The sequence below is a fragment of the Carassius gibelio genome, chromosome B18 (assembly GCF_023724105.1).
Source record: "Carassius gibelio isolate Cgi1373 ecotype wild population from Czech Republic chromosome B18, carGib1.2-hapl.c, whole genome shotgun sequence".
In the NCBI taxonomy this organism is placed as follows: domain Eukaryota; kingdom Metazoa; phylum Chordata; class Actinopteri; order Cypriniformes; family Cyprinidae; genus Carassius; species Carassius gibelio.
In genome coordinates this window covers 26,874,780-26,886,549 of record NC_068413.1, presented here as the reverse complement: position 1 = coordinate 26,886,549, position 11,770 = coordinate 26,874,780, and positions in this window count along the sequence as shown.

Below are 11,770 nucleotides of genomic sequence, written 5' to 3'. Positions count from 1 at the left end.
AGTTTACAGCTTTCTGAGTCCAGTAATGCTGAAATAGTGTTTCTGTTGAAATGAAGTGAAATCAAGCCCAAATCTGCTCAAAAGCTTTTCTCTCTATTAGATAAAGCTGTTTCATTCAGTATTCAGTGCAAATCTTGCCAAACTGAAACAAGCTTATGTCTTATGAAGTACAATGTTTTCTGCAATGCTGTAAGACAGTTTTTAATGTGTTAGAAGTTATATGCACAAAAACTAATGTAAGGACTTCAATGATCAAGATTGTCAGTTTACAGCTTTCTGAGTCCAGTAATGCTGAAATAGTGTTTCTGTTGAAATGAAGTGAAATCAAGCCCAAATCTGCTCAAAAGCTTTTCTCTCTATTAGATAAAGCTGTTTCATTCAAATCTTGCCAAACTGAAACAAGCTTATGTCTTATGAAGTACAATGTTTTCTGCAATGCTGTAAGAAAGTTTTTAATGTGTTAGAAGTTATATGCACAAAAACTAATGTTAGGACTTCAATGATCAAGATTGTCAGTTTACAGCTTTCTGAGTCCAGTAATGCTGAAATAGTGTTTCTGTTGAAATGAAGTGAAATCAAGCCCAAATCTGCTCAAAAGCTTTTCTCTCTATTAGATAAAGCTGTTTCATTCAGTATTCAGTGCAAATCTTGCCAAACTGAAACAAGCTTATGTCTTATGAAGTACAATGTTTTCTGCAATGCTGTAAGACAGTTTTTAATGTGTTAGAAGTTATATGCACAAAAACTAATGTTAGGACTTCAATGATCAAGATTGTCAGTTTACAGCTTTCTGAGTCCAGTAATGCTGAAATAGTGTTTCTGTTGAAATGAAGTGAAATCAAGCCCAAATCTGCTCAAAAGCTTTTCTCTCTATTAGATAAAGCTGTTTCATTCAGTATTTAGTGCAAATCTTGCCAAACTGAAACAAGCTTATGTCTTATGAAGTACAATGTTTTCTGCAATGCTGTAAGACAGTTTTTAATGTGTTAGAAGTTATATGCACAAAAACTAATGTAAGGACTTCAATGATCAAGATTGTCAGTTTACAGCTTTCTGAGTCCAGTAATGCTGAAATAGTGTTTCTGTTGAAATGAAGTGAAATCAAGCCCAAATCTGCTCAAAAGCTTTTCTCTCTATTAGATAAAGCTGTTTCATTCAGTATTCAGTGCAAATCTTGCCAAACTGAAACAAGCTTATGTCTTATGAAGTAAAATGTTTTCTGCAATGCTGTAAGACAGCTTTTAATGTGTTAGAAGTTATATGCACAAAAACTTATGTTAGGACTTCAATGATCAAGATTGTCAGTTTACAGCTTTCTGAGTCCAGTAATGCTGAAATAGTGTTTCTGTTGAAATGAAGTGAAATCAAGCCCAAATCTGCTCAAAAGCTTTTCTCTCTATTAGATAAAGCTGTTTCATTCAAATCTTGCCAAACTGAAACAAGCTTATGTCTTATGAAGTACAATGTTTTCTGCAATGCTGTAAGAAAGTTTTTAATGTGTTAGAAGTTATATGCACAAAAACTAATGTTAGGACTTCAATGATCAAGATTGTCAGTTTACAGCTTTCTGAGTCCAGTAATGCTGAAATAGTGTTTCTGTTGAAATGAAGTGAAATCAAGCCCAAATCTGCTCAAAAGCTTTTCTCTCTATTAGATAAAGCTGTTTCATTCAGTATTCAGTGCAAATCTTGCCAAACTGAAACAAGCTTATGTCTTATGAAGTACAATGTTTTCTGCAATGCTGTAAGACAGTTTTTAATGTGTTAGAAGTTATATGCACAAAAACTAATGTTAGGACTTCAATGATCAAGATTGTCAGTTTACAGCTTTCTGAGTCCAGTAATGCTGAAATAGTGTTTCTGTTGAAATGAAGTGAAATCAAGCCCAAATCTGCTCAAAAGCTTTTCTCTCTATTAGATAAAGCTGTTTCATTCAGTATTCAGTGCAAATCTTGCCAAACTGAAACAAGCTTATGCCTTATGAAGTACAATGTTTTCTGCAATGCTGTAAGACAGTTTTTAATGTGTTAGAAGTTATATGCACAAAAACTAATGTTAGGACTTCAATGATCAAGATTGTCAGTTTACAGCTTTCTGAGTCCAGTAATGCTGAAATAGTGTTTCTGTTCAAATGAAGTGAAATCAAGCCCAAATCTGCTCAAAAGCTTTTCTCTCTATTAGAGAAAGCTGTTTCATTCAGTATTCAGTGCAAATCTTGCCAAACTGAAACATGCTTATGTCTTATGAAATAAAATGTTTTCTGCAATGCTGTAAGACAGTTTTTAATGTGTTAGAAGTTATATACACAAAAACTAATGTTAGGACTGCAATGATCAAGATTGTCAGTTTACAGCTTTCTGAGTCCAGTAATGTTGAAATAGTGTTTCTGTTCAAATGAAGTGAAATCAAGCCCAAATCTGCTCAAAAGCTTTTCTCATTATTAGAGAAAGCTGTTTCATTCAACATTCAGTGCAAATCTTGCCAAACTGAAACAAGCTTATGTCTTATGAAGTACAATGTTTTCTGCAATGCTGTAAGACAGTTTTTAATGTGTTAGAAGTTATATGCACAAAAACTAATGTTAGGACTTCAATGATCAAGATTGTCAGTTTACAGCTTTCTGAGTCCAGTAATGCTGAAATAGTGTTTCTGTTCAAATGAAGTGAAATCAAGCCCAAATCTGCTCAAAAGCTTTTCTCTCTATTAGATAAAGCTGTTTCATTCAGTATTCAGTGCAAATCTTGCCAAACTGAAACAAGCTTATGCCTTATGAAGTACAATGTTTTCTGCAATGCTGTAAGACAGCTTTTAATGTGTTAGAAGTTATATGCACAAAAACTTATGTTAGGACTTCAATGATCAAGATTGTCAGTTTACAGCTTTCTGAGTCCAGTAATGCTGAAATAGTGTTTCTGTTGAAATGAAGTGAAATCAAGCCCAAATCTGCTCAAAAGCTTTTCTCTCTATTAGATAAAGCTGTTTCATTCAGTATTCAGTGCAAATCTTGCCAAACTGAAACAAGCTTATGCCTTATGAAGTACAATGTTTTCTGCAATGCTGTAAGACAGTTTTTAATGTGTTAGAAGTTATATGCACAAAAACTAATGTTAGGACTTCAATGATCAAGATTGTCAGTTTACAGCTTTCTGAGTCCAGTAATGCTGAAATAGTGTTTCTGTTGAAATGAAGTGAAATCAAGCCCAAATCTGCTCAAAAGCTTTTCTCTCTATTAGAGAAAGCTGTTTCATTCAGTATTCAGTGCAAATCTTGCCAAACTGAAACATGCTTATGTCTTATGAAATAAAATGTTTTCTGCAATGCTGTAAGACAGTTTTTAATGTGTTAGAAGTTATATACACAAAAACTAATGTTAGGACTGCAATGATCAAGATTGTCAGTTTACAGCTTTCTGTGTCCAGTAATGTTGAAATAGTGTTTCTGTTCAAATGAAGTGAAATCAAGCCCAAATCTGCTCAAAAGCTTTTCTCTCTATTAGAGAAAGCTGTTTCATTCAATATTCAGTGCAAATCTTGCCAAACTGAAACAAGCTTATGCCTTATGAAGTACAATGTTTTCTGCAATGCTGTAAGACAGTTTTTATTGTGTTAGAAGTTATATGCACAAAAACTAATGTTAGGACTGCAATGATCAAGATTGTCAGTTTACAGCTTTCTGAGTCCAGTAATGTTGAAATAGTGTTTCTGTTCAAATGAAGTGAAATCAAGCCCAAATCTGCTCAAAAGCTTTTCTCTCTATTAGAGAAAGATGTTTCATTCAATATTCAGTGCAAATCTTGCCAAACTGAAACAAGCTTATGCCTTATGAAGTACAATGTTTTCTGCAATGCTGTAAGACAGTTTTTAATGTGTTAGAAGTTATATGCACAAAAACTTATGTTAGGACTTCAATGATCAAGATTGTCAGTTTACAGCTTTCTGAGTCCAGTAATGCTGAAATAGTGTTTCTGTTGAAATGAAGTGAAATCAAGCCCAAATCTGCTCAAAAGCTTTTCTCTCTATTAGATAAAGCTGTTTCATTCAGTATTCAGTTCAAATCTTGCCAAACTGAAACAAGCTTATGTCTTATGAAGTACAATGTTTTCTGCAATGCTGTAAGACAGTTTTTAATGTGTTAGAAGTTATATGCACAAAAACTAATGTTAGGACTTCAATGATCAAGATTGTCAGTTTACAGCTTTCTGAGTCCAGTAATGCTGAAATAGTGTTTCTGTTGAAATGAAGTGAAATCAAGCCCAAATCTGCTCAAAAGCTTTTCTCTCTATTAGATAAAGCTGTTTCATTCAGTATTCAGTGCAAATCTTGCCAAACTGAAACAAGCTTATGCCTTATGAAGTACAATGTTTTCTGCAATGCTGTAAGACAGTTTTTAATGTGTTAGAAGTTATATGCACAAAAACTTATGTTAGGACTTCAATGATCAAGATTGTCAGTTTACAGCTTTCTGAGTCCAGTAATGCTGAAATAGTGTTTCTGTTGAAATGAAGTGAAATCAAGCCCAAATCTGCTCAAAAGCTTTTCTCTCTATTAGATAAAGCTGTTTCATTCAGTATTCAGTGCAAATCTTGCCAAACTGAAACAAGCTTATGTCTTATGAAGTACAATGTTTTCTGCAATGCTGTAAGACAGTTTTTAATGTGTTAGAAGTTATATGCACAAAAACTAATGTTAGGACTTCAATGATCAAGATTGTCAGTTTACAGCTTTCTGAGTCCAGTAATGCTGAAATAGTGTTTCTGTTGAAATGAAGTGAAATCAAGCCCAAATCTGCTCAAAAGCTTTTCTCTCTATTAGAGAAAGCTGTTTCATTCAGTATTCAGTGCAAGTCTTGCCAAACTGAAACATGCTTATGTCTTATGAAATAAAATGTTTTCTGCAATGCTGTAAGACAGTTTTTAATGTGTTAGAAGTTATATACACAAAAACTAATGTTAGGACTGCAATGATCAAGATTGTCAGTTTACAGCTTTCTGTGTCCAGTAATGTTGAAATAGTGTTTCTGTTCAAATGAAGTGAAATCAAGCCCAAATCTGCTCAAAAGCTTTTCTCTCTATTAGAGAAAGCTGTTTCATTCAATATTCAGTGCAAATCTTGCCAAACTGAAACAAGCTTATGCCTTATGAAGTACAATGTTTTCTGCAATGCTGTAAGACAGTTTTTAATGTGTTAGAAGTTATATGCACAAAAACTAATGTTAGGACTGCAATGATCAAGATTGTCAGTTTACAGCTTTCTGAGTCCAGTAATGTTGAAATAGTGTTTCTGTTCAAATGAAGTGAAATCAAGCCCAAATCTGCTCAAAAGCTTTTCTTTCTATTAGAGAAAGATGTTTCATTCAATATTCAGTGCAAATCTTGCCAAACTGAAACAAGCTTATGCCTTATGAAGTACAATGTTTTCTGCAATGCTGTAAGACAGTTTTTAATGTGTTAGAAGTTATATGCACAAAAACTTATGTTAGGACTTCAATGATCAAGATTGTCAGTTTACAGCTTTCTGAGTCCAGTAATGCTGAAATAGTGTTTCTGTTGAAATGAAGTGAAATCAAGCCCAAATCTGCTCAAAAGCTTTTCTCTCTATTAGATAAAGCTGTTTCATTCAGTATTCAGTTCAAATCTTGCCAAACTGAAACAAGCTTATGTCTTATGAAGTACAATGTTTTCTGCAATGCTGTAAGACAGTTTTTAATGTGTTAGAAGTTATATGCACAAAAACTAATGTTAGGACTTCAATGATCAAGATTGTCAGTTTACAGCTTTCTGAGTCCAGTAATGCTGAAATAGTGTTTCTGTTGAAATGAAGTGAAATCAAGCCCAAATCTGCTCAAAAGCTTTTCTCTCTATTAGATAAAGCTGTTTCATTCAGTATTCAGTGCAAATCTTGCCAAACTGAAACAAGCTTATGCCTTATGAAGTACAATGTTTTCTGCAATGCTGTAAGACAGTTTTTAATGTGTTAGAAGTTATATGCACAAAAACTTATGTTAGGACTTCAATGATCAAGATTGTCAGTTTACAGCTTTCTGAGTCCAGTAATGCTGAAATAGTGTTTCTGTTGAAATGAAGTGAAATCAAGCCCAAATCTGCTCAAAAGCTTTTCTCTCTATTAGATAAAGCTGTTTCATTCAGTATTCAGTGCAAATCTTGCCAAACTGAAACAAGCTTATGTCTTATGAAGTACAATGTTTTCTGCAATGCTTGTAAGACAGTTTTTAATGTGTTAGAAGTTATATGCACAAAAACTAATGTTAGGACTTCAATGATCAAGATTGTCAGTTTACAGCTTTCTGAGTCCAGTAATGCTGAAATAGTGTTTCTGTTCAAATGAAGTGAAATCAAGCCCAAATCTGCTCAAAAGCTTTTCTCTCTATTAGAGAAAGCTGTTTCATTCAATATTCAGTGCAAATCTTGCCAAACTGAAACAAGCTTATGCCTTATGAAGTACAATGTTTTCTGCAATGCTGTAAGACAGTTTTTAATGTGTTAGAAGTTATATGCACAAAAACTAATGTTAGGACTGCAATGATCAAGATTGTCAGTTTACAGCTTTCTGAGTCCAGTAATGTTGAAATAGTGTTTCTGTTCAAATGAATTGAAATCAAGCCCAAATCTGCTCAAAAGCTTTTCTCTCTATTAGAGAAAGCTGTTTCATTCAATATTCAGTGCAAATCTTGCCAAACTGAAACAAGCTTATGCCTTATGAAGTACAATGTTTTCTGCAATGCTGTAAGACAGTTTTTAATGTGTTAGAAGTTATATGCACAAAAACTTATGTTAGGACTTCAATGATCAAGATTGTCAGTTTACAGCTTTCTGAGTCCAGTAATGCTGAAATAGTGTTTCTGTTGAAATGAAGTGAAATCAAGCCCAAATCTGCTAAAAAGCTTTTCTCTCTATTAGATAAAGCTGTTTCATTCAGTATTCAGTGCAAATCTTGCCAAACTGAAACAAGCTTATGTCTTATGAAGTACAATGTTTTCTGCAATGCTGTAAGACAGTTTTTAATGTGTTAGAAGTTATATGCACAAAAACTAATGTTAGGACTTCAATGATCAAGATTGTCAGTTTACAGCTTTCTGAGTCCAGTAATGCTGAAATAGTGTTTCTGTTGAAATGAAGTGAAATCAAGCCCAAATCTGCTCAAAAGCTTTTCTCTCTATTAGATAAAGCTGTTTCATTCAGTATTCAGTGCAAATCTTGCCAAACTGAAACAAGCTTATGTCTTATGAAGTACAATGTTTTCTGCAATGCTGTAAGACAGTTTTTAATGTGTTAGAAGTTATATGCACAAAAACTAATGTTAGGACTTCAATGATCAAGATTGTCAGTTTACAGCTTTCTGAGTCCAGTAATGCTGAAATAGTGTTTCTGTTGAAATGAAGTGAAATCAAGCCCAAATCTGCTCAAAAGCTTTTCTCTCTATTAGATAAAGCTGTTTCATTCAGTATTCAGTGCAAATCTTGCCAAACTGAAACAAGCTTATGCCTTATGAAGTACAATGTTTTCTGCAATGCTGTAAGACAGCTTTTAATGTGTTAGAAGTTATATGCACAAAAACTTATGTTAGGACTTCAATGATCAAGATTGTCAGTTTACAGCTTTCTGAGTCCAGTAATGCTGAAATAGTGTTTCTGTTGAAATGAAGTGAAATCAAGCCCAAATCTGCTCAAAAGCTTTTCTCTCTATTAGATAAAGCTGTTTCATTCAGTATTCAGTGCAAATCTTGCCAAACTGAAACAAGCTTATGCCTTATGAAGTACAATGTTTTCTGCAATGCTGTAAGACAGTTTTTAATGTGTTAGAAGTTATATGCACAAAAACTAATGTTAGGACTTCAATGATCAAGATTGTCAGTTTACAGCTTTCTGAGTCCAGTAATGCTGAAATAGTGTTTCTGTTCAAATGAAGTGAAATCAAGCCCAAATCTGCTCAAAAGCTTTTCTCTCTATTAGAGAAAGCTGTTTCATTCAGTATTCAGTGCAAATCTTGCCAAACTGAAACATGCTTATGTCTTATGAAATAAAATGTTTTCTGCAATGCTGTAAGACAGTTTTTAATGTGTTAGAAGTTATATACACAAAAACTAATGTTAGGACTTCAATGATCAAGATTGTCAGTTTACAGCTTTCTGTGTCCAGTAATGTTGAAATAGTGTTTCTGTTCAAATGAAGTGAAATCAAGCCCAAATCTGCTCAAAAGCTTTTCTCTCTATTAGAGAAAGCTGTTTCATTCAATATTCAGTGCAAATCTTGCCAAACTGAAACAAGCTTATGCCTTATGAAGTACAATGTTTTCTGCAATGCTGTAAGACAGTTTTTAATGTGTTAAAAGTTATATGCACAAAAACTAATGTTAGGACTGCAATGATCAAGATTGTCAGTTTACAGCTTTCTGAGTCCAGTAATGTTGAAATAGTGTTTCTGTTCAAATGAAGTGAAATCAAGCCCAAATCTGCTCAAAAGCTTTTCTCTCTATTAGAGAAAGCTGTTTCATTCAATATTCAGTGCAAATCTTGCCAAACTGAAACAAGCTTATGCCTTATGAAGTACAATGTTTTCTGCAATGCTGTAAGACAGTTTTTAATGTGTTAGAAGTTATATGCACAAAAACTTATGTTAGGACTTCAATGATCAAGATTGTCAGTTTACAGCTTTCTGAGTCCAGTAATGCTGAAATAGTGTTTCTGTTGAAATGAAGTGAAATCAAGCCCAAATCTGCTCAAAAGCTTTTCCTTCTATTAGATAAAGTTGTTTCATTCAGTATTCAGTTCAAATCTTGCCAAACTGAAACAAGCTTATGTCTTATGAAGTACAATGTTTTCTGCAATGCTGTAAGACAGTTTTTAATGTGTTAGAAGTTATATGCACAAAAACTAATGTTAGGACTTCAATGATCAAGATTGTCAGTTTACAGCTTTCTGAGTCCAGTAATGCTGAAATAGTGTTTCTGTTGAAATGAAGTGAAATCAAGCCCAAATCTGCTCAAAAGCTTTTCTCTCTATTAGATAAAGCTGTTTCATTCAGTATTCAGTGCAAATCTTGCCAAACTGAAACAAGCTTATGTCTTATGAAGTACAATGTTTTCTGCAATGCTGTAAGACAGTTTTTAATGTGTTAGAAGTTATATGCACAAAAACTTATGTTAGGACTTCAATGATCAAGATTGTCAGTTTACAGCTTTCTGAGTCCAGTAATGCTGAAATATTGTTTCTGTTGAAATGAAGTGAAATCAAGCCCAAATCTGCTCAAAAGCTTTTCTCTCTATTAGATAAAGCTGTTTCATTCAGTATTCAGTGCAAATCTTGCCAAACTGAAACAAGCTTATGCCTTATGAAGTACAATGTTTTCTGCAATGCTGTAAGACAGTTTTTAATGTGTTAGAAGTTATATGCACAAAAACTTATGTCAGGACTTCAATGATCAAGATTGTCAGTTTACAGCTTTCTGAGTCCAGTAATGCTGAAATAGTGTTTCTGTTCAAATGAAGTGAAATCAAGCCCAAATCTGCTCAAAAGCTTTTCTCTCTATTAGAGAAAGCTGTTTCATTCAGTATTCAGTGCAAATCTTGCCAAACTGAAACAAGCTTATGCCTTATGAAGTACAATGTTTTCTGCAATGCTGTAAGACAGTTTTTAATGTGTTAGAAGTTATATGCACAAAAACTTATGTCAGGACTTCAATGATCAAGATTGTCAGTTTACAGCTTTCTGAGTCCAGTAATGCTGAAATAGTGTTTCTGTTCAAATGAAGTGAAATCAAGCCCAAATCTGCTCAAAAGCTTTTCTCTCTATTAGAGAAAGCTGTTTCATTCAGTATTCAGTGCAAATCTTGCCAAACTGAAACTTGCTTATGTCTTCTGAAATAAAATGTTTTCTGCAATGCTGTAAGACAGTTTTTAATGTGTTAGAAGTTATATACACAAAAACTAATGTTAGGACTGCAATGATCAAGATTGTCAGTTTACAGCTTTCTGAGTCCAGTAATGTTGATATAGTGTTTCTGTTCAAATGAAGTGAAATCAAGCCCAAATCTGCTCAAAAGCTTTTCTCACTATTAGAGAAAGCTGTTTCATTCAATATTCAGTGCAAATCTTGCCAAACTGAAACAAGCTTATGCCTTATGAAGTACAATGTTTTCTGCAATGCTGTAAGACAGTTTTTAATGTGTAAGAAGTTATATGCACAAAAACTAATGTTAGGACTGCAATGATCAAGATTGTCAGTTTACAGCTTTCTGAGTCCAGTAATGTTGAAATAGTGTTTCTGTTCAAATGAAGTGAAATCAAGCCCAAATCTGCTCAAAAGCTTTTCTCTCTATTAGATAAAGCTGTTTCATTCAGTATTCAGTGCAAATCTTGCCAAACTGAAACAAGCTTATGTCTTATGAAGTACAATGTTTTCTGCAATGCTGTAAGACAGTTTTTAATGTGTTAGAAGTTATATGCACAAAAACTTATGTTAGGACTTCAATGATCAAGATTGTCAGTTTACAGCTTTCTGAGTCCAGTAATGCTGAAGTAGTGTTTCTGTTGAAATGAAGTGAAATCAAGCCCAAATCTGCTCAAAAGCTTTTCTCTCTATTAGATAAAGCTGTTTCATTCAGTATTCAGTGCAAATCTTGCCAAACTGAAACAAGCTTATGTCTTATGAAGTACAATGTTTTCTGCAATGCTGTAAGACAGTTTTTAATGTGTTAGAAGTTATATGCACAAAAACTAATGTTAGGACTTCAATGATCAAGATTGTCAGTTTACAGCTTTCTGAGTCCAGTAATGCTGAAATAGTGTTTCTGTTGAAATGAAGTGAAATCAAGCCCAAATCTGCTCAAAAGCTTTTCTCTCTATTAGATAAAGCTGTTTCATTCAGTATTCAGTGCAAATCTTGCCAAACTGAAACAAGCTTATGTCTTATGAAGTACAATGTTTTCTGCAATGCTGTAAGACAGTTTTTAATGTGTTAGAAGTAATATGCACAAAAACTTATGTTAGGACTTCAATGATCAAGATTGTCAGTTTACAGCTTTCTGAGTCCAGTAATGCTGAAATAGTGTTTCTGTTGAAATGAAGTGAAATCAAGCCCAAATCTGCTCAAAAGCTTTTCTCTCTATTAGATAAAGCTGTTTCATTCAGTATTCAGTGCAAATCTTGCCAAACTGAAACAAGCTTATGTCTTATGAAGTACAATGTTTTCTGCAATGCTGTAAGACAGCTTTTAATGTGTTAGAAGTTATATGCACAAAAACTTATGTTAGGACTTCAATGATCAAGATTGTCAGTTTACAGCTTTCTGAGTCCAGTAATGCTGAAATAGTGTTTCTGTTGAAATGAAGTGAAATCAAGCCCAAATCTGCTCAAAAGCTTTTCTCTCTATTAGATAAAGCTGTTTCATTCAGTATTCAGTGCAAATCTTGCCAAACTGAAACAAGCTTATGCCTTATGAAGTACAATGTTTTCTGCAATGCTGTAAGACAGTTTTTAATGTGTTAGAAGTTATATGCACAAAAACTAATGTTAGGACTTCAATGATCAAGATTGTCAGTTTACAGCTTTCTGAGTCCAGTAATGCTGAAATAGTGTTTCTGTTGAAATGAAGTGAAATCAAGCCCAAATCTGCTCAAAAGCTTTTCTCTCTATTAGATAAAGCTGTTTCATTCAGTATTCAGTGCAAATCTTGCCAAACTGAAACAAGCTTATGCCTTATGAAGTACAATGTTTTCTGCAATGCTGTAAGACAGTTTTTAATGTGTTAGAAGTTATA